General features: G+C 44.6%; 1 protein-coding gene across 4 annotated transcripts in view; it reads right to left on the bottom strand.

Moving 5' to 3' along the window:
- PPP1R16B (protein phosphatase 1 regulatory subunit 16B) overlaps positions 1-16,069 on the bottom strand; it is a 120,507-nt gene that overhangs the window by 91,689 nt on the left and 12,749 nt on the right. Inside the window, exon 1 of one of the 4 annotated variants that reach the window (XM_074406532.1) lies at positions 1,670-15,339. The exons of the other annotated variants lie outside the window; for them this stretch is intronic. The gene's annotated coding sequence lies outside the window, so the exon portion shown is untranslated. Of the gene's footprint in view, positions 1-1,669; positions 15,340-16,069 lie in introns of those variants that run through there. 4 annotated transcript variants of the gene reach the window in all.

Genomic DNA, 16,069 nt, shown 5'->3' with positions numbered 1-16,069 from the left:
CCAGAGTGGAAGGATAGCTTGAGGCCAGGAGTTCCAGACCAGCCTGGGGAACATAGCAAGACCCCTATCTCTACAAAAAAATAAAAATAATTTTTTTAAAAAAGAGCTGGCCCCAAATATTAAGACACCTAAGCAATGAGACACAAGCTCAGAGGAGGAATGGCAGGGAGATGTAAATGCAGCATGCCTGTGAACCAACAGGCAAGGCTGGTTTTGGGTTGTTGGGTAAGGAGTCTACATCTGTGTGATGCGGCCTGCTGTCTCAAAGAGTATTGGGTTAGCCCCTGGTTGTTTTCAGGAAGCATTGTTAATCTCCTGGGTCACGCATGTCACTCGCCCCTCCAAAAGCCCTTTCTACAGAAGCCGAAGAGCAGGGTTCAGGTTAAATCCTCAGGTGCTCAGGTTGGGTCAGATCCAGATCGTTCTTCACTCGTCTTCCAGCCCGGAGACTGGAGAGCAAACAGGCTGAATGGGAAAGGGGTTGCCTTGGCAATGCCCAAATGGCAAAAGTCCCAGGGTCTGAGTGGGTGTGGCCTCCAGCATAAATAAGCCAATGGCAAGACTCAGTAGGAGACACGCTAGCTGGCTTTGGTTGCCTTTTGGTTTTCTTGTTTTGCTTTGATTTGATTTTTGTTTTGAATACACTTGCAAGGCACTTTCAACTAATTAAACTTTTTATTTTAGGTCATTGTAGATTCACAGGCAGCTACAACAAATAGTACAGAGAGATCCTGTGTACACTTCATCCAGTTTATCCCAGTGGTAGCATCTTGAAAACTACTACACAAAATCACAGCCAGAAACCTGACAGTGATACAATCCACCAGCCTTATGCCAATTTCCCCAATTTTACATGTACTTATTTGGATGAGTTTTGTTTTATGCAATCGTATCAATGTATCTATCACCACAGTTCATAACCACACCCATCTCCTTCTCCAAGCTCCCCCTCCAACCCACTCCTGTCCCTGCCTTGGCAATTACTAATCTGTTCCCAATCTCTAGAATTTTGTCATTTCAGAAGATGTTATATAAACAGAATCAGATAGCAGATAACCTTTGAAGATTGGCTTTTTCACCAAGCATCATTCCTCTGAGATTCATCCACATTGCTGCATGCATCGATAGTGCTTTTTCTTTTGTTGCTGGGTAGTATTCCATTTTATGGATGGCCCCAATTTGTTTAACCATTTACCTACTGAAGAACATCGGCACTGTTTCCAGTTTAAGGCTGTTTCATTCATCTACAGATTGTGTAAACATAAGCTTTTGTTTCTCAGGAGAAAATGCCCAAGAGTACATGTGATAAGGCATACGGTAATTGCATGTTTACTTTTTTTTTTTTTTTTTTTTGAGATGGATCTCACTCTGTCTCTGTCGCCCAAGCTGGAGTACAATGGCACGATCTTGGCTCACTGTAAACTCTGCCTCCCAGGTTCAAGTGATTCTCCCGCCTCAGCCTCCCAAGTAGTTGAGTTTACAGGCACCTGCCATCATGCCCACGTAATTTTTGTATTTTTGTAGAGATGAGGTTTCATTGTGTTGGCCAGGCTGGTCTCAAACTCCTGACCTCAGGTGATCTGCCCACCTCAGCCTCCCAAAGTGCTGGGATTACAGGCATGAGCTACTGTGCCTGGCTCATGTTTACTTTTAAAAGAAAACTGCCCACCTGTTCTCCAGAGTGGCTGTGCTGGTTTCATGCCCTCCAGCAATATATGAGTGATCCAGTTCCCCACGAGCATTTGGGATTGTCTCTGCTTTCCATTTTAGCCAGTTAGATAGATGTCTTGGTTGCTTCTCTAGAAGTAAGGCATTCAAAAGAGTTGAATGCACAACCACACAGTATCATTATTATAGTCAGACGTCTCTGGAAGCTAGCAGACCATACATTTATTTCACTCCACTTCCTCAAGTAAGCAAACATTTAATGAAGTCCTGCTCTGTGACAAGCCCTAATTCCGAGATGGATGGGGACCAGTTTGGCCTTCTGTCTGTCAGTTTATCTTATAAATCCACTTAATTATCCCAGTAACCTAATAAAATAGTAGTACTAGGTACTATCATGCCCCTTTTCCAGATGAGGAAACTAAAGCACAGAAAGATTAAGTCATTTACCCAACATATCACAGCTAGACAATGGAAGAGCCAGTCCATCTGGGGTTCTCTAGGAAGGCTCTCCAGAATACAGGACAATGGATTTGAATCTCGAAGCGTAAGTAGGATTTCACCAGATGAAAGGCGCAGACACGAGCTGAGAGGGAGTTAGGCAGCGTTCAAAGGCATGCAGAGTGGCTGACCACAGTGGAGGGAATTCTGGCAACCAACATGCACAAACATGGCTGGAAGAGGACGTGGCTGCCCAGCCCAAAGGAAGCAGAGATGTCTTGTTGACAGTGATGAGCCACTTGTGGCTGTGGGCCAGGCCTAGCCAGAAAGCCCTCCATGATCCCTATCATGTTTGTTGGTTTGTTTGGTCATAGTCCACATCATGTTTTACAATATTTTAATTCATTGCTAACATTTACAACTTGGAGATTTCATATCCAACACTGGGGTTCAGCATTTTTTAGAACATCTTGGTATGTGGCCACAGTGGGCTCACATGGCATCACCATCAACTGATGTAGAGTTGGGCTGTCCCCTTTAGATAGGGCACATACCCTCTCCTTTACCATCGTCCCCAATGCTCCCCATTACTCCCACCTGACGGCCCTTACTAATTGACATCATTTGCCAGCTCCAATGTCATTTGAGTTTACAAGCTCTGTCTTAGGCAAAACAAGACAGCAGTTTCCAAATAACCAAAACTCCAATCTGCACAAGAAAAGAGAGATAGCCTGTGAGTCTCCCCAACACAGAGCAGGGTGAACACAGCAGCTGGGTGGTTCCAAGACAGTGCACTGGCCTTGGTGCTGGGTCAGCCAACAGCAGCCAGGCTCCAATGGGCTGCAGACTGGCCTCTCCATGAGACCTGGGCTCACCTGTCATCATTTCCAGATAAAGACCCAGAGGGTGACAGGAACATAGCCCAACTTCCAGGACCTGAGAGAGAATGGTTACCATCAACCCTGAAAGGGGATCCCCAAGGAAGACCTCATTTGGACGAACAAGGAAGTACAAGGAAGCAGTTGTTTGCACTCCAAGAACAGACATCAGCCTCCAGAGCTGTCCAACAAGCAATTCGACAAAGGTGCTCATGATTAATGGCTGCCTCAGGAGGTGGTAAATTCCCCATCAATCACTGGAGGATAAAATTTCCACCTGTGGGCCAGGCGCAGTGGCTCACACCTGTAATCCCAGCACTTTGGGAGGCCAAGGCAGGCAAATCATGAAGTCAGGAGATTGAGACCATCCTGGCTCACATGGTGAAACCCCGTCTCTACTAAAATACAAAATATTAGCCAGGCATGGTGGTGCCTGTAGTCTCAGCTACTCTGTATCCCAACTACTTGGGAGGCTGAGGCAGGGGAATCGTTTGCACCTGGGAGGCAGAGATTGCAATGAGCTGAGATTGTGCCACTCTACTCCAGCCTGGCAACAGAGTGAGACTCCATCTCAAAAAAAAATTCCACCCGTGTCAGATTGGTCTGAGTATTCTGTGAGATGTCTTTCAGCCCTAAGATTATGTACACAGTTACTCATTTCTTCATTGTTAAGAAGAGGTACCAAAAACATGCTAAAAGTGAAGATAAGAGTAGTGGTACCGATCACTTACACTGTTAAAGCACTTTATCCCTTTCGAAGGACTTCCCCAGCCACCACCTCAGCCAAGTGCTTCCCTAAGTGTGGAAGGAGAATCCACTCCAAGGAAATTTTCAAAAGTACAAGAACAAGTCTTGACATAACATGGACCCACACAAAGGGCAGAGTATGTATGCTTTTCACTTCTCTTTTAATCTTTCAGACTTTCTCTAGAGAAAAGTGTCAGTCTGAGGCTAACAGACCCTTAACATCTTTATAACCATGCCAATTCCCCTTGTAAACAAAGAGAAAGCCGGTCTCAGGCTCCTGGCCTGGGCAAGCCACTGCAGCTAGAATGTAATCATATTATTTTGTTTCTTGTGGATTTGTTTTCACAGTTACTGTTTGTTTCTGGTTGTGATATGAAATTTCCTTTTTAAACAAATCTATTTTAGTTGAAAACAGCAAGTTGATACTAAAGAAAAATTTAATGATGATGGCACTTAGTGTTGGCAAAATGTGTAAGTGAATGACATTTGGGAAGCCGTCTTGCCACTGATCCTCGTGGCAATAATCTTATAAGAGAAACACTCATCTAAACTCATTTTGTCTGACAAATATTTAGGGGGCATCTACCACATGCCGGGCCTATGCTCAGAGCTACAGCGGCAGCAGGGTAAAGACAGACACAGTCCCTGTGCAGTGGATGGATGGCACAGACGCACAGAAATGGGTGACGTGCTCCAAAGATACATAGGCTGAGCAGTAACTAAACCTGGGGCCTGACTCACAGCACAGTACTCCCTCCATGGGCCCCAGGACGGCAGGCTCCAGGCAGAGAGAAGACAGGCACCACTGCAGTGTCCTCCCTACTCCCAGCAAAAGAATTAAGGGCAGTTGCCCAGCCCCCTCGAGAAAAGGTGAGAACACAGTCTCCCAAGGGCCAGTAAAAGGGGCCAGAGGCACATTTTCTCCGACTTCGCCCTCCCCACTGGCCCCTCCCACCTCGCCCCTCTGGGTTCCTTGGAGCTGGGGCTCGAGGACAGCTCCCTCTTGATTACTGGTTTTCAGGTGACCTAGTTTCCCCCAATAGACCCACACACTTCCTCCCACCCCTGTCTGAGAAAACCCTGCTTGATCTAATTAAAGAACTGCCATGGTGCTGAAAATGCAGCAGCTGGGTGGCCCCAAGACAGGGCACTGGCCTGGGTGCTGGGGCAGCCCACTGCAGCCATGTCTCCAATGGGCTGCAGACTGGCCTCCTCGTGAGATCTGGGCTTACCTGTCCACACTTCCAGAGAAAGCCCCAGAGGGTGATGGGAATGCAGCCCAAACTGCCAGATCTGGGAGAGCAATGGTTATCATCAAAATTAAAGGGGATCCCCAAGAAAGACCTCATTTGGAGGAAAACCAGCTCGATGGAGATATAGCAAGCCCAGTATTGGAAAATCCAGACAGACCATCCTGCAGAGAATGGGATACATGGGCCCACAAGTCAACAGAGTGTCCAGGACTGGCAAGATAATCTGGGGGAGGGGTCTGTGGAGGCCAGGTCAGGTGAAGTCATCCAGGAAGTATTTGTGATGTGAGAAATCAGAGGCAAGAGGAAATAGGGTGGGATACTTAATTTTTCTAACATCTGGGTGGATAAACCAAAATAGTTTGATTGTGGTCAGCAGGAAGTCTGAGGCCAAGGCACTTGACCCTTGGGGAAGCAGAAACAGGCCAATGAGGTATGTTCACCTCTTCCCCCAGAGCTTTAACTCAGCCCCTATTGTTTGACAAAGCCTGAACTTCTTTCCTCTTACTGACCCCAAAGGGAGAGACAGAGTCAGTGCACATCTGGGGAGGCAGAGACTTAACTCCAGAGGGCTGAGCCTTCAGGAGAAGGGTAAGAAAGTATGGCAAGGTTTGGGTGGAGAGGTGGAGCCAAGGGAGTGGGCAGGATGTACTACAGAACCCCTCATACACCCCACCCACAAATAAGAAGGAAGAATATTGTAAGGGTGTTGTTTGGGAGAATAAATATACCTCTGGGAAAACCACAGAGGCACTGGTTTGGTGGTGATCTGTGTATTCCTACATTATTACCCAGTGCTGGGTCCTGATTGGCCAGAGCTTGTCAGTAGCTGACTGAGCCCAGCTGCAGTGATTGGTTGGGGCTAGGCATGTGTCCTGAGCTGGCCCAATCAGAAGCTCTCTCTTCTCACAACTTGTGAACTGGAAGCATAAAGCCCAGTTGCTCCTGGAAGCCACGCTGCTGCCATCCCTGCAGGATGCTGGCTTTTGGATGAAGCCAGTGCTTGGCAGTCACCAGAGGGCAACAGGGTCCTTTAACTAAGGGGTCTCAGGACTTCAGTTATCCAAGCCAACAAAAGCCCCTGTATTATTTGAGCCAGTTGAATGGGATGTTGCTACCTATAGCCAAAAGTATCCTGAGAGACAGCAAGGATAATTTTAGGGGTACAGAAATAGGGACCCCAGAGGGATCGTTATTTCATCTTGTAGTAAGATGAATGGCCTCTTGCTGAGGCATATTACCAAATATCTCCTTTTTCCCCTACAGTGGTTATTTCTTGGCTCTTCAGGCCAAGGTGAGGCCCGCTTTGAGGAAGGGTAGGAAGGTCAAAGCCATGTGCTCAGAGAAACCCTGCCTACACAGCTGGGAGAAGGGAGCCCAGGCATTGTGACTCCTTAATTCTGGAGGAGCAGCCAGTTGACACATCTTTGGACTCGAGCCTAGTGCCTTGAGAAAAACAACACAAAGGAAGGTGAATTTAAATTTGAGAGATTTTAAAATATGAGTCAGAAAGTATTTCAAAGTTCACACTGTTAAAAGAAAACGTGAAGATTTGTTTTCATGTTCTTCAGCTATTCTTCTCTACACAATGTTGGCAGCAGCCTGGAGGAAGGCGATGGGTCCTTTTTTCCTTGTGTTTCCTGTACCATTGAGCACGAGGGAAAAAAGAAAACAAAACAAACAGCGCTGGCTTCCCTACTCCTGGGATCTCACTCGGGACCTACTTTCTCTCCTAAAGGATATACACCCCCGCCCTCCCACAACACACTTCTTTGAATAATAGCATCATTTTTTTTTTTCCTGCATGAAGATGCTTTAACTCATGACTTCTGGGGCCCTTGGTGCTCCAAATACCTGAATTAGAAATCACCGTTGTCTCCCCCAATCTCATTCTCATGGGATTTTTCTGGACTGACTGTCCTACTCCTGCTAGGATGGAACTTCTAGACTTTGGGCATTGTCATCATAGACCAAGCTCCTGGTTTTAAATCAGTTTTGATACTCAGATCTCCACAGGCCTCCTCCGTAACTCCAGTTCTCCCAGCTGTGCCCCTTCATTCAGATCTCTGACCTGTCCCTGTCCCCTAAAGCCCATTGACTATAACCCCATTTGGCAGGACTTTGTGTGTATTGGGGAGCCTGGAGGTAGGGGAGGCAGGATTCAAAAACCACAAGTTCAACAAGAACAAAGAGTGATGAAACAACTCATACATCTTGAGCTGTCCCAGGACAAGAATCGTGTCATCATGTCCAGCAGTGGAACAATAACAGCCCGGCTGATCTCTGTCTGAACTGGCTGGGCCATATTGGGAGCAGAGGACCAGGTATTAACAAAAGGCATCAAGGAAGAATCAGCTTTGTTCCAGGCCTTTGGAGAGCAGAGTGAGACTCATGCACAGACAATATGAAGAAGTGGGATCCACAGCTGGGCAATATAGCAAGATCCCGTCTCTAAAATAATAATAATAATAATAAAATTAGCCAGGTGTGGTGGCGTGTGCCTCTAGCTCCAGGTACTTGGGAGACCGAGGTGGGAGGATCACTTGATCCCAGGAGTTTGAGGCTGCAGTGAGCTATGATCATACCACTCCACTCCAGCCTGGGTGACAGAACAAGACCCTGCCTCAAAAAACAAACAAACAAACAAAAACAAAACAAAACAAACAAACAAACAAACATCAATTAAAAAATAAACACATGAATAATTTTTAAAAAGAACAACTAGGATCAGCCTGGAATGAGGATAAACTGACTAACAGTGACAATTCAACAGAGCCCCCCCATGGCATGATGCTGGGGTCCCTACCACCAAGAACTCCATGGCCTTTAGAGGTCTATGCTGGGTGGTAGGTGGGACTGGCCCCGTGAAGGCCCATGAGCCCCATTCCTGGCCCGCAGGGGATGGCATTGTATTGGGAGTAAGCACTCTATTATGCATACCTGCACCAGCATTTGGTAACCACCAGGCTACACAACTTGCAAGGACCATTTTAAGCAGATACTGATTGACAATTTGGATCGGTTCTGCCTGTCAGGGGGAAGCAGCACTCAGGCTCAGCTCCAAGAAAGCTTCAAAGGAGGCTACAGCTCAAACAGGTAAAGGAATACCCATGAACATACCAGTCTTCCACACTGAGTTTCCCCACAAGAACTTGAACACGGGGAGGCCCACACACTTGTGGGTAAGTACAGCAGTGTGAGGAAGGCCTTAGGGGACAGGAAGAAGGGTGCCAAGGACAGGGGTACACACAAAGCCGATGCGACATCTACAAACGCATTAGTCAGTCACAGGCACGGTGCTAAACCAAACAGTCTGTCTTCTAAAGCGGCTTATATAATAGCTAAGCTTGGGGAAATGGGAGTCAAATTACAAACAGTTTCTTCAGGCTTGAGGGAATGTAGTCCACCCCCTCCCTTGACAGGGAGATAAAAACTCCTTTTGCAGCTGGAGAGATCATTTTCCAAAGGAGGCCACCTGTGGCTTCAGAACACACTCCTGGGTTACACAGTTGTTAAATAGGGGATGGCCCTTCACAACGGGTAGGCTGGGGGTGGCCTCAAATCCCTGTCTTTCTCTCCCAGCATGACACTCATGGCCAAACTCTCCTCTCTTGTGCCACTTAGGTTGGTGGTGGCTACTTGGTGCACTGTGAGGAGAGGGATTATGAAGCTATGTGTGAGTGGTAACAGGAAGAATGTGTGTTGTGATCAATGAGCAAAGCTTGCCACGGCTGAAGAGGTGCGAAGTGGCTGCATGCACGCTGAGTACTGAGTACGAGATTCTGTTCTACATCATGCTGATCAAGAGCTTGGCATCCAATAGTTGCCTTTGTATCCACTGATTGCATTACAATCTTTGCCTGGGCATGGTAGTTTATGCCTGTAATCCCAGCACTTTGGGAGGCCAAGGATCTAGAAAGTCATCAGATATGAGTGGAAGGGCCCTCAAATCCCAGGATATCATTCAAACAACAGCAAAAACTTCACCACAGCATCCATGGTAGGCAAGCATCAAGAAAATCTCAGGTTCACATAGGAAGTTTTCCAGCGACCCTAAGAGGCAAAGAAAGAACTGTACTCCATCCTGCTACCGTGACTAGATCCAGACTCTAGAACTCAAGCAGAGGAGGGCAGCCCCTGTTTTACTCCATATGGATGTTAGCAAGTATTTGTTCTATTACAAATTGGTCTATCTGGTTTGTTAACCAAAATATCCCCTTATCTCCCTGATCACTAATAGCATGGATTTTCTGACATCTTGGATTTCACCAGGAAGATCTTTTAAAGCACTTGCAGCTGCTTTATAGTTTTTTCCTAGTTCCTACTTCCCCTCCCAAGGCTGGTCCCGGAGTGTGAGGAGATAGCATGTTGTTGGTCATTGGATAGGTTCCATTCAGGAATGGAGAAGGACGGAGGCACTGTCACCAGCCAATACCATTCCCCATCCAGATCTGAGAATCACTGTCTCGTCTATTCCAAGCTTCTTGGGCTCCACACCATTGCCAGCATAAGAGGGGAAGGGAAGCATAGTTTGCTGCCTTATAAGACCAGACTCTCCATTTCAGAAACCTCAAATATCCATCACAAGCTATCTCCTCCCCTTTAGCCAGGGATGTTCTTAGCCAGTTAGGAAAAGGTTGGGATAGATTTTATTTTTATTTATTTATTTTTTTGAAGCAGAGTCTTGCTCTGTTGCCCAGACTGGAGTGTGTCAGCATGATTTCAGCTCACTGAAACCTCCACCTCCTAGGTTCAAGTGATTGTCCTGCTTCAGCCTCCTGAGTACTTCAGATTACAGGCACACACCACCATGCCCAGCTAATTTTTGTATTTGTAGCAGGGTTTCACCATGTTGGCCAGGCTGGTCTTGAACTCCTGACTTCCAGTAATTCCATCCGTCTTGGCTTCCCAAAGTGCTGGGATTACAGGCATGAGCCACTGTGCCTGACTTGGGATGGGAATTTTTAAAAGCTTTTCATATAGTTTGTTCACTGAAGCTCAGAGAATAATTCCAAGGAAACAGGGACAATTAAAAGCACAGAATTGAACTTGATGGAAAAAGTCCTACCCTGGAGGACAAAAGAATGAGAAGAGGAAGACAAGAGGGCAACGCAGATAGCAGATTCCAACTAAGTTGCATAGCCAGTGTGGGATGGAACTGACATTTGAACCCAGGTCTGCCTAACTCCAAACCCTACACCCATAAAAAGCAGAAGGAGAAGAAGGAACTAGGAAAATCTCTAAAGGAACCGTAAGTGCTTTAACAGGTCTTTCTCATGAATTGCAAGAAGATTTCAGAAAACCCATGGTATTCATGACCAGGGAGATGGCGACATTTTGGCTAACAAACCAGACACACAATTGATAATAGAACAAATACTTGCTGAAATCAGTATAGAGTAAAACATATGCTTAATGAAACTAAAGGCAAACATTTTAGAACCTATAAACTAGTTACATGAAATGAACCTAGAAACAAAGAATGCCAGGTAATCATGGCAGCTTCTGTGTCTAGCATACCTTACACCTGCCCAGTTCTTTGCATGTAACCTCTCTGGGAATCCCTGCACCAACTCTGCAATGTAGATATTGTTCCCATTTCAGAGAGAAAAAAATTGGGACTCAGAAAGGTTAGGGAGCTCCTGAGTAAGGCTGATGCTCCAGTTGTGTGTGGTTGGCATCTCTTCTGATTAGTCTGGCATCTGTTTTGATTGGTCAGTCTCTATGCCATTTGTTAAGTATTTTTAATATCCCACTGCTTAAAAATAAAAGAAAAAATGTCAGACAGGAAAGATGAGCCATGGAGGCATGACCGTAAGAGGAGTCCTTGAAGGAAAATAAATGAAATCTATGCAGAGTAAGGATAACTGATTAAACTCATAACTTCCCTTACTGTTGGAGCCGTCATCACTTTTGGAGGCTTCAGCAGGAAATATATTTCATCCTAAATTTCATAAAATCTGCCTTCCAAACCCCTATAGGCTCAACCCACTATGGCTGCTTCTCTTTTCAGTGAGCATTTTTTGTGTGTTTTTTGGCTGTTGTTTCATTCTGGGTTTTTTGTTTGTTTGTTTTAGACAAAGTCTCTGTCACCCACGCTGGAGTGCTGCGGCATAATCTCGGCTCACTGGAACCTCAACCTCCCAGGTTCAAGTGGTTCTCCTGCCTCAGCCTCCTGGGTGGCTGGGACTACAGGCAAGTGCCACCCTGCCTGGCTAATTTTTGTATTTTTAGTAGAGACAAGGTTTCACCATGTTGGCCAGGCTGGTCTCGAACTCCTGACCTCAAGTGATCTGCCAGCTTCAGCCTCCCAAAGTGCTGGGATTACAGGCATGAGCCATCACACCCGACCTCAGTGAGCACTTTCTCACTTTCACTTCACCCAGTAACTCCCAAACCAGATTCATAACAGCAACTGGCCTCTCTCCTCTCCTGTCTGAGAGATGAAACTATTAGTAAGAATAAAACAGAAAGTTTCAAGATGCTCCACATTTTGGTAAGTGGTTTCCACCTAATACACAGGTTTTGAAGTCTCAGTACTGGATCTATGACCTTCCAGGTCACCATGCAGAGAAGCAGGCTGTAGTATTCTGCCTTTAGAGCATTACTTCTGTACTTCCCCTTTTTGATCTCCAGCCAAAGTTCCTCCACTTTGATTCCCTCTTCTTCAGTATACAGAACTCCAGGCATACCTCTGCTTCCCTCTCACCAGCATTTCCTTTGAACGTGGTAACTTCTCTATAAGCCATAGCTTCATCCCATGAAAGTGGTGTTGCTAACACAATTGAAATTATCTCCTCATGCTATAATCTCAGATTCACTTTGTTAATCGCTTTGGTCTACACTCAAATGTCTGGAGCTGTACTCCATTCCTGAATACCCTGTTTCATACTTGATGCCAACAATGAGTAACTACTAGTTTCAGAGTTTTCTTTAGGCAATTTCCTCTGTGAATTCACTTTCATTTTAATTTAAAGCTTATTTACTTAGCCAATAAACAAATATTTATTGCCATCTATATGAGGTAGGCAATAAAGTAGGGTAGCTCTTGGGATCCCTTAATGAACAAAGCTATTAATCAGAGAGGTTCTGCTTCTCGTAAGGACAGAGTAGCTCTTTGTGGATCAACCATCCCACACAAACCAATTACAAACTTAAGACAGAAAAAAAGATTGGAAGGCACTAAATATGTTCAACTATAAGCAATTAGAAACTGGAGAGGAGGCAACACCTGAAAGAAAGGGCACTAGATGACTTCTGTGTTTTCATAGCTTTTTACCTGTGGGAACCCCCAAGTCAGTGCTGTACTTACTAGCTAAAACTTGGATAGAAAACCTCTCTCTTACTATTTGAGGAATTTAAAGACAAAGCTTAGGTAACCACAGCTGGAAAATAAGGAGAAATATCCCAGAAAAGAGTCACAGAACAGTAATTCCAAATTCTGAGTATAAACAGTGCCCAAATCTCACTGAATGATGTACGTACAGGGCAGGCTTCCAGTCGTTCAACTGAAGCTAAATGAACTGGGCAAAGATTTCAGATTTGCCCACCCGAGGAAGACTGAGTTTGGAGTTGAGTTTAGTCAAGTTAACTGCCGGATTAAAAAAAAAAAAAAATTCTTTCTGAGGAATAGAATAGAATTCAGAGTCTCTTCAAGTCTCATTCACAACATTCAGGATGTAATCCAAAATTACTAGGCAAATTAAAAAGAAACAAACAAACAGGAAAATGTGACTCAAACTCAAAAGAAAAGGCAATCAACGGAGATCAATCTCAAGGTGACCCAGGTGTTGGAATTAACAGATAAATATTTTTAAAGCAGTTATAACTTTGCTCAAGAATGTAAAGGAAATTATGCTTGTAATAAAAGAACAGATAGGAAATCTCACCAGCAACATAGAAAGTACAAAGAAAAGAACCAAAACTATCAATCAATTCCACTAAATTCTCACCAATACCTTCCTCTGCACCCCTGTGGGTAGCATCTCTCACTAGGGACAGTTACAAAGTTCTAATATATTTATTTCAATGACTTTTTTTTTCTTTTTGGTTTTCCTTTTTTTTTTTCCCATCTATTTCAATGACCATTTTTTAGCACCTTCCAAATGCCAGGTTCTAGGCAGCCTTTGGAGCACAAAAATATGTCACAAAGACCAGAGCTGCTTCTCTGACAGTGTCTATATAGTCCACTAGTCATTTCTCATATCTCCCCTTTTCACTGAGGTCTTAAATTATAAAAACAGATTAAAGTCCTGCTATGGCATCTTTCCAGAGCTTCATAGTGCTTCCCCTTAGCTTCGAGATCACTCCTGGTGGAGCCATTTGCTCCAAATAAAGCACATGGAAATGAGAGGCAGGCTGTCAGGTTTGATACAGGTGAACATTCTCCCTCTACTGGCTGATAGCCAGGTCAGGTCTACCAAAAATTCCGGGACATCACAGGGAGTCCATGGGGAGGCACTTCCCATTACAACACCTCTTTCCCCAGTTCTGCTTTGCTTTCGCAAAATCTGTTAGGAAAGAGGTTCTCAAATTTGGCATTGGAGTCACTTGGAGATGCTGGGAATATACATGAAGACTACAGAGCAAGACCACTACAAATCTATCAGAATGGCCAATTTTTTTAAAGACAGAAAATGCCAACTGTTGCCAAAAATTCTTACACACTGAGTGGGAATATAAATTGGTACAACCACTGTTTTAAACTGTTCTGCAATGTCTTGTAAAATTAAACATGGGCATGTCCTATAATCCAGCAGTCGAATGCCTAGAAATACACCCAACAGAAACTTTGCTATAGAAATATACATTTGCTTTATATAGTATATGATTTTAAAAAGAAAGAAAGAAATATACATTCACTAAAAGGCATTCACAAGAATGTTAATTGCACTATTTCTAATAGACGCAAAGGATAGACAACCCAAAATGCCCCCAACAGTAGTTTGGAGAAAAAAATATAGTTTGTTTACACAATGGAACATTGTACAGCAATGAGAATGAACAATATAAAATTACTCTCAACAATACGGATGACTCTCACAAACAATGTTAACCAAAATAAGCCAAACACACAAAAAATGCATACTATATGATTCCATTTATGTAAAATTAAACAACAGGCAAAACTAATCTATGCAGTTTCAGGGTGCAAGAACTTAACTGGAAAGGGGCATATGGGTTGGGGGAGTGCAGGGGCTTCTGGAGTGCTAGAAGCAATCCAGGCAGGATATGGGTTAAATAGACATATTCAGTTTGTGAAAAATTGGTTCATTTAAAATTGGTGTACTTTTCTGTATTTGTTTTTCCTTAAGAAATCATTACGATATATTTACTTTTTAAATACTGATGTCTTGCTCCCACCTCGACAGATTCTAGTTTAATTGGTCTGGAATGCAGCCAGAAATTGACATTTTTAAAAGCTCTCCAGGTGGGTCTCATGTGCATCCAAGTACCACTGTGTCAGAATTTGGCAAGTCTCCTTACTATTTCTTGGAGCAGAAAGGGCTGCTGCTTCTCCAGAAAGTCTAAAAGCAGGATGTTTTTTGTAGAACACTAGTAGTGCCAGAGGATGTTAATAGGTGTTACATGAATGAAGTCTTCTATAGTCAAATAAGTAATATATTTCTTTTTATTTTATTTTATCTTTTTTGAGATAGGGTCTCAGCGTGCTGCCTATGCTGGTTTCAAACTCCTGGGTTCAAACGATCCTCCCACCTCAGCCTCCTAAGCAGCTGGGAGTATAGCTACTACCACACCCAGCTAGTAATATATTTCATTACAACTATCAACTTTTATTGAATACTCACTGCATTCCTAGAGGTAAGCTATGTGATTTAGCGAGCCATACTATCTCATGTAATCCTCACAGCAAGCCTGTGAGAAAGGTACTATTAATCCTTATTTTATAGAAGGGTAAACTAAGCTCAGTGATTGCCCAATGTCCAGTAACCAACAGGGCTGGGATTCAAATCCAGATTGGCTCTGATGCTGAAGCCCATGCTCTTTTTTTTCCCCTTTTTCTTTCAAGAATTACAAGGGGTCAGGTACAATGGTTCATGCCTGAATCCCAGCACTTGGGGAGGCTGAGATGGGAGGATGGCTTGAGCTCAGGAGTTTGAGAGTAGCCCGTGAGACTTCCTCTGTACAAAACATTAAAAAATTAGCTGGGTGGCCGGGCGCGGTGGCTCAAGCCTGTAATCCCAGCACTTTGGGAGGCTGAGGCGGGTGGATCATGAGGTCAAGAGATCAAGACCATCCTGGTCAACATGGTGAAACTCCGTCTCTACTAAAAATACAAAAAAATTAGCTGGGCATGGTGGCGCGTGCCTGTAATCCCAGCTACTCGGGAGGCTGAGGCAGGAGAATTGCCTGAACCCAGGAGGCAGAGGTTGCGGTGAGCCGAGATCGCGCCATTGCACTCCAGCCTGGATAACAAGAGCGAAACTCCATCTTAAAAAAAAAAAAAAATTAGCTGGGTATGGTGGCTCCCATCTGTAGTCCCAGCAACTTAGGAGGCTGAGGTGGGAGGATCGCCTAAGCCCAGGAGGCTGAGGCTACAGTGAACTGTGATTGCACCACTGCATGATCACAGATCACTGCATTCTAGCCTGGGCAACAGAGTGAGAGCATGTCTCAAAAAACAAAAAGGACAATCAGTGAAGCCTATGCACTCGACCAAGGCCCTATGTGCCAGTCCAGATAGCACTTCACTGCAGGAGTTAACTGAGCCTTTCCTATACTAATCTGAGCTGTAAGTTGCCAAGGCAAGAATGTTGAATGCAGCAGTTCCCAAGGTGTTTTCCTTGCCTGCATCGCTTACTTCCCAACCCGCCATCCACATCACTGGTGAAGTTTTTGCTCTTAAACCAAGTCTGATCCTGTTTTTTCCTTGGAGGGAAGCATCGGATGGCTCCCACTACCTATGCTGTCCAGTCTCAAGCTTTCGGCCTAAACAGACCAATATCTGGATCTTGACATTTTAGCTTTCTCTCTGACCATCCTAACTTTCCTCCCTACCCACAACTCATTAAATACCCAATTTTCCAGCTGTACGGAACAGGACTGATAGATTCACACCTCCCCAAT

The sequence above is a fragment of the Saimiri boliviensis genome, chromosome 9, assembly GCF_048565385.1.
Source record: "Saimiri boliviensis isolate mSaiBol1 chromosome 9, mSaiBol1.pri, whole genome shotgun sequence".
In the NCBI taxonomy this organism is placed as follows: Eukaryota; Metazoa; Chordata; class Mammalia; order Primates; family Cebidae; genus Saimiri; species Saimiri boliviensis.
The sequence above is the reverse complement of the archived record's forward strand: the minus strand, read 5'-3'. Positions and strand labels throughout refer to the sequence as shown.